Source organism: Choloepus didactylus, chromosome X, assembly GCF_015220235.1.
Source record: "Choloepus didactylus isolate mChoDid1 chromosome X, mChoDid1.pri, whole genome shotgun sequence".
NCBI classification, from domain to species: domain Eukaryota; kingdom Metazoa; phylum Chordata; class Mammalia; order Pilosa; family Megalonychidae; genus Choloepus; species Choloepus didactylus.
This window is the reverse complement of record NC_051334.1, coordinates 86,269,837-86,279,514: the sequence shown is the minus strand read 5'-3', so window position 1 is coordinate 86,279,514 and position 9,678 is coordinate 86,269,837. Positions and strand designations below refer to the sequence as shown.

Here is a 9,678-nt window from a genome sequence, read left to right as displayed (position 1 = left end):
TCCCCCTTCCCCATACTGTTGACACCCCCTTTGAATATGAACAAGTTAAGGTGGTCACTGGTCACTGCCTAGACACCCCTGAAGATTGAGAAAGTGATTAAATGAGAGGAAGGCATAGTAACAGGAAAAATAAGATTTAACAAAGGATTACTAAAACTGAAACTTTATATAAATATATATATACATTTAGATGTTAGGGTATTAGAATAACTAGAAGGAAATAACTGAAATAGTGGAACTGTAACCTATAATATTCTTTGAAATTTGCTCTATAGCTACTTGATAAATTGTAATTTGAAAGTTATCACCTTTTTGTGTATATGTTTTGTCTCACAATATGGAAATAACTGAAACTATGTTACTGCAGCCCATAATATTTTTTGAAATTTCCTCTATAACTACTTGTTAAATTGTACTTTGAAAGTTATTACCTTTTTGCATATGTTATATTTCACAATAAGGAAATAACTGAAATTGTGGAACTGTAACCCCTAATATTCTTTGAAATTTGCTCTCTAACTACTTGTTAAATTGCACTTGGAAAGTTATCATTTCTATTTATGTTATATTCCACAATAAAAAGATTTTAAAAAGCCAAACAGAATGGACCCCAGTGTTGTGTCAGTCTGGGTTCCAAGGCAAGTATGGTTTAGTTTGTCTTTTGGACCTGCTCCCAGGTGGCCACAAAGTTCAGCAAATCCTGATGGTGGTGACAACCCCAAACACCATCTGCCTCTTACTGGATGTCTCATTGCTGGGGTACTGGATCTGCTAGTGGACCATGAGGATGATGTGGTCCATCTCTAGGATCTTAGTAAGAGCCTACCCAGGGAGTCCGACAGGCAGATCTATTTGAACTTCTTGTAGATGAACTTACAGGTTTGGTCTGAGGACTGGACCCTCCCAGTGAGCAGGGAGGGCAGCATGTGGCAAAGTCACCATTCCCAGTATGGCCCCTGACTCATCCACCATGGGTGTCTGATTGAAGCCCTTCTTTCAGAGGATCTCAATGGTGTGCTGGCAGGTCACCATGGACAGTGTGGGCAGCGGGGCCAAAAAGTTCAATTCTTGGACCCTCAGGTGCCACCATCAGGGCTTTTCACCACCATCTCCTCCTCCTTTCTGAAGCCTTTCTGCAGCACCAACTTGTTTCTCAGGAATTTGGGCACATAGTTCCTCATGGAGTTTGGTAGGATGACCATGCCATGTTGCCCCTCCCACAGCTCCCGGGCTACCTTCACCACCATGGACATGGCACTGCCTGTGCTGCTGTTGCACAGCAGCCCTTTCTGAGCAATCAGCATGGGGGCAAAGGTGAAGGACTCCTTGTCATTGCTTTTGAATCACTTGTCCACCACTATGTGGTCCAGCACCATGGGGATGAAGTCATAGCCAATGCCTTCCTCCTCATAGGCTGTCTGCTCTGTCTGGTTGAACTCCTTGGGCTCTGCAAGGATGGACCCTTGGGGATCCATCCCAATGACTGTGCATCTAAGTCTCTTCTCCTTCAGCTTCAGGCAATGCCCATAATGGTGACTTGCATGCCCACCAAAGCCACCAGCATGACCAGTTTCCCATTACACTGCTGTTGTAGTGTGGTTTCATAGTGAGCCAGGGGGTTGCTGGCATCGCAGTACTGGTCTAATATGTGAGAGTTGGAGATTTCATTCTTCAGCCTCCATGTCACCCCCATATGGGACTCTGGGGAATCGAACCTGGCATTGGTGATAGTCCTCATGATCTTGGCCCCCATAGCCCATAGCACAGCCACCTTCTCCAGGCTCATCTTCTCCAGCATCAAGATCACACAGCAATAGCCCTTCATGGCAGCAGGTAGGGCCAGCCCAATCCCCATGTTTCCAGAAGAGGGCTCATTGTTGCTGTATCCTGGCTTCAGCATCCTGGCCCACTCAATGTCCTCGATCATAGGCAGGCTGATCCAGTACTTCACGCTGCTTCCCACATTGAAGAACTCACACTTGACCAAGAGCTCACACTTCAAACCAAATTTCTTCCAGATCTTATTGATTCTGACTGTGGCAGTATCCTCAATTTTCTACAGGATATTCTGCAAGACTTTTTTTTTTTTGACAAGGCTGTGTGATTATAGGGCTGCTGGCCACTGGCTGGCCCAGCTGCTGGGCACACCTGCTCAGGGCATCTGGCTGAATCCACTGGCACTCCTTGGCATCTTTGCCCCCCCAGGGGCCCTTCTCCAGGGCCTCCTTTACTCAAGGGTGCATGGGCAAAGTGAGGAAACCCTGGAGCCTCCTGCTCCACCTGTGGCATCTCAGAAGTCAGGGCTTGAACCTGGACTGAAATGCACAAGGCAAGGGAGGGCTGGCCTCCACCAGGCACAGTGCAGCAGTGTCCCCAACAGCTGTGAGGCGAGACTGTGATCCTGCACCAGGCCAGCCTGGCTGCCACAGGGCCCACAATCAATTTTAGAATATTTTCATCACCCCAAAGAAACACATCCCATACCCCTTATCCCCTACCTTCACCCCATTTTTGACCCCTAGCAATGGTGTGGTACATTTGTTACTGTTGATGAAAGAATATTAAAATTTTATTGCTAACTGTAGTCCATAGTTTGCAGTAGGTGCATTTTCACCCATTTACTATTCTATTATTAAATCACTGTAATAGTGACCTATATTTGTTCTGCTTCATGAAAGAACATTTTTTAAAATCTTTGTACTATATATCACATTCATCATCCACCACCGGTTTCACTGTGCTATGCGGTTCCCTGTTCTATCCTCTAGCTTTCATTCTAATGACATACTCAACTCTAAACCTCCCTATGCTGGTTTGAGACTGTTATGTACCCCATAAAAGGCCATGTTTTTTTTTTTTTTGACTCCTAAAAGCACATGGACTTGGGAGATAGACCTCAGTGGCAGAAAGCCCAGCAAGTAGCTTTTTTAAAAAAATGCTTATTAAGTGATGTGTGGAAGATTTGATGCCATGGGAATGTTTTCATGACATATTACATCAGCTATTAAATTGTAAAATATTAAGGCCATGTTCTTTTAATCCATTCCTGTGAGTGCAGACCTATTGCAGGGGGGTGCTTTTTGCTAGGCTATTTCAATTGAGATATGACCCACCCGATGCTGGTTTGAATCTGTTATATATCCCATAAAAGGCCATGCTCTCTTAATCCATTCCTGTGGGGCAGACCTATTATTGGGTGGGACATTTTTATTAGATTGTTTCCATGGAGATGTGACCCTGCCCATTCAAGGTGGGTCTTAATCCTTTGTTGGAGTCTTTTAAGAGAGCTCATGGAAGGAGAGAGAGTGCTTAGAAAGAAAATGCCCTGGGAGAAGCAAGAAGGACCCACAGGAGAAGCTGAGAAATAAATACCCAAAGACATTGGAGACAGCCATTGAAACCAGAAGATGGGAGAGAAGGATCAGCAGATATTTGCCACGTGCCTTCCAATGTAACAGAGGAACCTTGGATGCCGTCAATCTTTCTTCAGAGAAGGTATCATCCTGTTGATACCTTAATTGGGACATCTTCATGTCCTTAGAACTGTACATTTGTAACCTAATAAAACCCCATTGTTAAAAGCCAACCCATTTCTGGTATATTGCATTCTGGCAGCTTTAGCAAACCAAAACACTCCCCATTCAAGGTGGGTCTTAATCCTTTTTACTGGAGTCCTTTATGAGAGGATGAAGGATGGAAAAAGCCAAGAGAGAGCTCAGAGAGAGGAAAGGCCCCAGAGATGTTAAGAGAGAACCCACAGAAACTCAGAGAGGAGGCCACTGGAACAGGGAGCTGAAAACAATGAAACCTGGGAGTAAAGGATCAGCAGATGGCAGCCATGTGCCTTGCTATCTGACAGAGGAACCCTGGATGCCAGGAGCCTTTCTTCAGAGAGGGTATAATCCTGTTGATGCCTTAATTGGAACATTTTCATGGCCTTAGATCTTTAAATTTGGAAGCTAAAAAATCCCCATTTTAAAAGCTAACCATTCCTAGCATAATGCATACTGGTAGCTTTAGCAAACTAAAACACTCCCTTTTCAACCACAATCACACACATAATTCAGTGCTGCTAATTACACTCACCATATTGTGCTACAATCACCTCTATCCATTTCCAAACATTTAAATTCATTCTAGTTAAAAATTCTGCACACATTAAGCATCCAATTCCCATTTTCTGCCCTCATTCTAATTCCCAGTAACCTGTATTCTAGATTTTAACACTTTGAGTTTACTTATTATAATTAGCTCATATTAGTGGAATCATACAATATTTGTTCCTTTGAGTCTGACTTATTTCACTCAATATAATGTCCTCAAGGTTCATCCATGTTATTGCATGCTTCAGGACTACATTGCTTCTTACTGCTGAATAATAGTCCATTGTATGTATATACCAAATTTTGGTTATCCATTTATCATTTAATGGACACTTTGGTTGTTTCCATCTTGTGGCAATTGTGAATAGTACCACTATGAACATCAGTCTGTAAATGTCTGTTCACATCCTTGCTTTCAGTTATTCTGAGTACATATATATCTAGTACTGGGATTGTCAGACCATAGGGAAGTTCTATACCTAGCTTCCTGAGTGTGCTGGTTTGAATCTGTTCTGTACCTGAGAAAAGTCATGTTCCTTTAATCCAATCTTCTGGGGGGAGACCTATTGTGGGTGGGAACTTTGGATTAGATTGTTTCCATGGAAATGTGACCCCACCCATTCAAGGTGGGTCTTAATCCTATGCTGGAGTCCTTTAAGAGAGCTCACAGAGAGAGAAAGAGCTCAAAGAAATTGAGAGAGATGTTTTAGAGAGAAGCTAAGATATATAATCCAGAGTTTGTTCCCAGGAGAAGCAAGGAGGACCCACAGGAGCTGAGAGAAGCTAAGAGAGATGCTTAGAGAGAAATGCCCTGGGAGAAACAAGCAGAGAGCCAAGAGAAGCTAAGAGAGACAGAAGGCTACAGAAATTTTGGATAAAGCCACAGAAGCCAGAAGCTGAGCTCAGCAGAGAAGGATCAGCAAAGCCAGCCATGTGCCTTGCCATGTGACAGAGGAATCCCATATACCATTGACCTTTGTTCAGAGAAGGTATATACATCTTGATGCCTTAGTTGGGGCATTTTCATGGCCTTAGAACTGTAAATTTGTGAACTAATAAACCCCCATTGTAAAAACCAATCCATATCTGGTATTGTGCATTCCAGCAGTTTTAACAAACTGTAACATATTTTGGTACCAGAGAAGTGGGGTGCTGCTGAGTTTGCAAATACCAAGCATGTTGTGATGGCTTTTTAAATAGATAAGGGAAATATTCTGGAATAATTGTGAGGCACTTGATAGAAAAGGCCTAGATTGCTTTGAAGTGACTGTTGGCAGAAATATGAACTCTAAGGATACTTCTGAAGAGGTCTTAGACAGAAATGATGCATGTATTATTGCAAACTGGAAGGCAGGTTATCCTTCTTTTAAACTGGCAGTGAATTTGGCTAATTGAGCCTTGGTGTTGGATGGAAGGCAGAATTTGAAAATAGGAGCTGGGACACTTAGATGAAGAGATTTCCAAATTAAATGTGGAAAGTGCAGCCTGATTTCTCCTTGCAGCTTATAGTAAAATGCAAGGGGAAAGAGAAAAGCTGAGAACTGAACTCTTGGGTAAAAAGAAACCAGAAACTGATAGTTTGGAAAATTCTGAATCTTTGGAAAATGAATTCCCAGAGAATAGTGCCCCACATGAGGATTTAACCAAATATGGAACAAGGCAGCCATTGCAGGAAAAGACATGATTGGAAGTGCAGCTATCTGGAAAGGATTTGTGGAAAGTCTTGTTGTCAGACAGTTGGGACCCCTGTATGCTGCATGCCAAGCCAAAAATTTTTTTGTGGGATCTGTATAAATGAAACCATTGCCAGTCTGGACTAAAAGGGACAGAAATGGGACAGATTGAAGGAAGAACAACTTCAAAGGCAGAACCATGGAAGCTAAGGTCTGGAGCCAAAATATCTTGGGCCAGGAGAGTGAACCCACTCATGCATGTGGAGAGAAAGATCTTGCTCCAGAGTTCAAATGGGGTAGAGCACATTCCCCAGGGATAGGGCAGATCCTGGCCACCTGCCCACTGTTATAAAGGGGTTGAACATGTGCTCCAGATATGGCAGAGAGTTTGGGTGCCACCCAGATGCTTGAGGGTGGTTGAGCTGAGAAAAAGGTGGTCGTCCAAATAGTTGGAAATGTTAAAACCCTCACCCTAGTGTTTGGAGAGAGCAGGGCCACCACATAAGCCCTTGGAAAGGGTGGGACTGCTGCTCTCTCAAGCCCTAAGTCTAAAATATCTTTATGTAGATGACTCTCAGATTTGAAATCTAATGGAGTTTTCCCTGCAGGTTTTAGGAACTGTTTGGGTCCCATGACCCATGTTTTCCTTCAAATTTCTCCCTTTGGCAACGGGAATTTTTGTCCTAGGACATGACCTACTTTGTATATTGGAAGCAGATAACTTGTTCTAAGTTTCACAGCCAGAGGGGAAATTTGCCTTAGGATGAACCATGTCTGTAACTGATTTTTTTTTTAATATGGAATGCCTCATGAATTTGTTTGCCATCCTTCTGCAGGGGCCATGCTAATCTCTGTATCATTCCAATGTTAGTATATGTGCTGCTGAAGTGAGCACTGTAATTGATTTTGATAAGACTTTTTACTTAATACTGTTACTGAAATGATTTAAGGCTTTTGTGATGTGAAGAAATGAATGTATTATGCATATGGAAAGAACATGTCTTTTTGGGGTCCAGAGGGTGGAGTGTGCTGGTTTGAATCTGATATATACCCCAGAAAGGCCATGTTCTTTAATCCAATCTTCTGGGGGCAGACCTATTATGGGTGGGACATTTTGATTAGATTGTTTCCATGGAGATGTGGCCCTGCCCATTCAAAGTGGGTCTTAATCCTTTAATGGAGTATTTTAAGAGAGCTCACACAGAGAGAGGGCTCAGAAAAGCTGAGAGACATGTTTTGGAGAGAAGCAAAGATATGTAATCCAGAGTTTGTTCCTGGGAGAAGCAAGGAGGGCCCACAGGAGCCAAGAGAAGCTAAGAGTGATGCTTAGACAGAAATGCCCTGGGGGAAACAAGCCCACAGACATTTTGGCCTTAGAACTGTAAATTTTTGAACTAATAAATCCTCATTGTAAAAGCCAATTCATTTCTGGTATTTACATTCTGGCAGCTTTAGCAAACCAAAAGACTGATGAACTGCCAAACTGCTTTCCACAGCAGTTGTGTTATTCCACTTTCCTACCAATAGTGAATAGGTGTTTCAATTTCTCCACATCCTCTCCAACACTTGTAGCTTTCTGTTTTTTATTATAATGACCAATCTTGTAGGTGTGAAATGATATCATATTATGATTTTGAATTTCAATTCTAAGATAGTGTACAGCAAAGCTGCTACAGCTAATAAATGAATACAGCAAAGTGGCAGGGTAAGGGATTGACATGCAAAAATCAATAGTGTTCCTATACACAAGCAGTGAGCAACAGTATGAGGAAATAAAAAACAAAATTCATTTACAGTAGCAAACTAAATAAACAAGTATTTAGGAATAAACTAAACCAAGGCCACAATAAACCTATACACAGAAAACTACAAGAGACTGCTAAAAGAAATCAAACAGGCCCTGAAAAAAATGGAAGAACATACTGTGTTCATGGATTGGAAGATGAAATATAGTTAAGATCTCAATTCTGCCTAAACTGATTCATAGATTCAATGCAATACAAATTAAAATCCCAACAACTTACTTTACAGAAATAGAAAAATCAATAACCAAATTCATTTGGAAGGGCAGTATGCCTTGAATAGCCAAAACTATATTAAGAAACAGGAATGAAGTGAAGGTCTCACAATACCTGATGTTAAAGCATAATACAGAGGGAGAGCTGAGAGGAACTGGTTGTGCAGACCATTGCAAAAGATGCCTATTGCTGCTCTCAGCAAGGAAAAATGAAGACACTCCAGAGGAGAGATTTGAATAATGCAATCAAGCCATGGATGAATTTGCTTTTCTAGAAGGGCAATCCAAGTTGGTGGAATAGGAGAGACAGAGCAAAATTCTCCTCCATGAAAAACTTTAGATAAAGGACAGAAAGTGCTCCAGAACAGCAGTTCCAGGGTTCCACCTGCTGGGCAGGGACTTCTACACCAATAGCAAGTGTGTACTTGGAAAAACTGAGAGGCTGCATTTAAAATGGGTGAGTGTTTGGCCCAGAATGCTGCTGGAGAACATACAACCAAAGCCAGCTGGTGGCATGAAGGATAGTAACATTCCCCTTCCCAGGCACCCTCCTCACTACTTGCCATGTGTGAAAACCCTTCACAGACCTGTGGCCAAGAGTTCTTGTGCCAGGGACTGGCCACTGGAGCAGGCAGCCAATCACAGAAGGGGTACCTTTCCATACCCTATGCAGCCATCTTTGCAGCTAGCTTGGAGACAACCCTTCACAGACCCACGGCTGGGAGCTTCCTGGAGGAAATTTGGGATTCGGCAGGCTTGTGATGCCATCCATTCTTCCTCCACAGAAACCCATGGTGTGCAAAGCCTAGAGTTAAGGCAACAGCACAGAAGTGCCAGGAGCCCTCCCCCAATCCCAGGGACTCATGGGCACCTGGCAGAGAGGGACTGTGGGGCATCTGAGCTGGAAAGTGAGATGTACAGTTCTTTGGCACCAGAGTATTCCACCCTGGTAGGTACCCAGGAATGGCCAGGACCACTGTGTCCTGGAGCAGACACCCTGCAAAACTGAGCAGGGCATTCCCCTCACCCAGAGAACTGGAAGTCCTCAGTGCACATGGAAAATTGGTGCATTGATTGGACCTCCACATGGTTTGTACCCCCACTCAGTCAGTGCACAGATGAAGTTGGAGAGAACTGGCTTGAGGGTAAGAGGTGGCTCTGGAGGACCTTTTGCTGGTAGGTCAGGGAGCATGCACACCACCAAGCTGTAGCTCAGCCAAATTATAAATGAATGTTCAAATAATCCTGCATTACCAGAAAGAACCCTATAAAGATAAGTAAATTCCAAGGGGCCAAAAAACAACTGAAAATTATAAAGCATATAAAGAAACCAGAAGATATGGAAAACCCAAACTTCCAAATTAAAAAGCCAGAGGAGACACAGAAATTGAGGCAATTGATAAAAGAAGTACACATAAACATCAGTATCATGGTTCAGGATAAAAAGGACATGCAAAAGACCTAGAAGAGCATAAAGAAGAATTTGCAAGATAATTTTTTTTGAAAATAGTGGATCTTAGGGAAATAAAAAACACTGCTGGTCAAATTAAAAATATTTTTGAGATATATACACCAAACTTGAAGAGGTAGAAGAAAAAATTGGTGAACTCAAAGATAGGGTGATGGAAAGTGAAAACACCAAAGAACTAATGGTGAAAAATATTGAAAAATTTGAAATGGATATGAGGGAAATGATGGAAACAGGAAGCACGCAAATATAAGAATCATTGGTGCTCCAGAAGGGGAAGAGAAGAGTAAAGGACAAGGAAGAGTATTCAAAGACATTATTGGGGAACACTTCCCAACCCGTCAAAATGACCTAATTAAGCAAATAAAAGATGTCAAATGAACTCCAAATGGAATAAATCCAAATAAACCTACTAAG

The 9,678-nt window shown here is 42.4% G+C and overlaps 1 non-coding gene and 1 pseudogene across 1 annotated transcript; both read right to left on the bottom strand.

The window, feature by feature from the left end:
• Nucleotides 1–649: 649 nt before the first annotated feature.
• LOC119522230 lies at nt 650–2,289 on the bottom strand (annotated as a pseudogene).
• Nucleotides 2,290–6,567: 4,278 nt separating this feature from the next.
• Nucleotides 6,568–6,671, bottom strand: LOC119523864. The gene has a single exon (XR_005214674.1). It is a non-coding gene; the product is annotated as a U6 spliceosomal RNA (small nuclear RNA).
• Between the last annotated feature and the right edge of the window lie 3,007 nt (nt 6,672–9,678).